Raw genomic sequence first — 1,238 nt, forward strand, 5'->3', positions numbered from 1 at the left:
TCCCTGGAGCCGACGCCCTGAATTAGGATTTCTAGCCTCTTAGACTGTGAGAGAATAAATTTCTCTTTGTTAAAGTCATCCACGAGTGGTATTTCTGTTACAGCAGCACTAGATAACTAAGACAGTTGCGATCAGGGCACAAGTGGAGGCTACAGCAGTACACACCCTGTCCTGGATCCGGCCGCAGGCTGCCAGTGCACAGCCTCTGTACCTTATACCTGCCCATCTTGAAAATACGCTAGACATTGTGGACCCTTCACAACAGAAGGCTTCATTTGGAAACACAGGGTCACTGCCAAGATTTGAACTTTCCTCAACATAAACAATCCCATCTAAAGATGCTACCCATAATTGGTGGAACTTTGAGGAAATCGCTTGTTCTGGAAATAATCGGTAGGTAGGCTTTTGGTTTGGAATGAAGAAATAAAGGTAAAATCTAAATTGGCTTCAGAATTGCATCATTCACACAAGAACTGCTTGCAGCTTCTTTCCCCCGCCCCCTTCTATTGTCCAACCTGCTTCAGTGTCTGTAGCCTATGGGCAAGGAGGACAGGCAATGGTTTGGGGTTACAGTTTGCTCCGGCGTGGGGCACTCTGAGAGGCCCACAGGGATGGCCCGCCATAAATCCAAACCCATGCATACATTTCTTTTTAATATTTTGAAGTTAGTCTATGAGGAGTAGCTACCTACGTCATTTCAGCTACTAGATGAAAATTATTGACATTTCTCAAAGCAGCTAATATGTCTGTTAAGCACGTGGTGGTGTCATCACAGAAAAATTCTTATTTTGGGAGCCTTTATGAAAACTTAAGACTCCGGTAACATATTTGAAATAGTGAAAACTTTGTTTGTCAAGTAATACATCAACTGGAAATGAAGACATTAGTTCTGTGTGCACTGACTGAGTGCTTGTGGTCCTTGGCAACCCTGCTGGGTTTGCTGCTTGAGAGAAGGAAGAATCCCCCTGGTTATCATGCCCCTGCTCTATCCACAGGAAGCACTGTGGTCAAAAAGTCCAAGTTCCAGCACAGAGTAAGGGCACGAAAAACAGTTGCTAAAGTAATAAATGAAGATCATTTCAGTCTGTTACTGGAGCATTGCTACCTCCATCAGACCCTGTGCCTTGCATTACCATTTTATCAAGGGATTTTACTGAAAAATCTGAGTAGACTCTGAAGATTTTTTTTTGTAGCTCACAAGTTAATTGACTTTTTAGAACAAATACTGATACACGTTA

General features: G+C 43.0%; 1 non-coding gene across 1 annotated transcript; it reads right to left on the reverse strand.

The window, feature by feature from the left end:
* Nucleotides 1-504: 504 nt before the first annotated feature.
* On the reverse strand, nucleotides 505-639 carry LOC126061862 (small nucleolar RNA SNORA42/SNORA80 family). The gene has a single exon (XR_007513911.1). It is a non-coding gene; the product is annotated as a small nucleolar RNA SNORA42/SNORA80 family (small nucleolar RNA).
* Between the last annotated feature and the right edge of the window lie 599 nt (nucleotides 640-1,238).

The sequence above is a fragment of the Elephas maximus genome, chromosome 18, assembly GCF_024166365.1.
Source record: "Elephas maximus indicus isolate mEleMax1 chromosome 18, mEleMax1 primary haplotype, whole genome shotgun sequence".
Classification (NCBI taxonomy): domain Eukaryota; kingdom Metazoa; phylum Chordata; class Mammalia; order Proboscidea; family Elephantidae; genus Elephas; species Elephas maximus.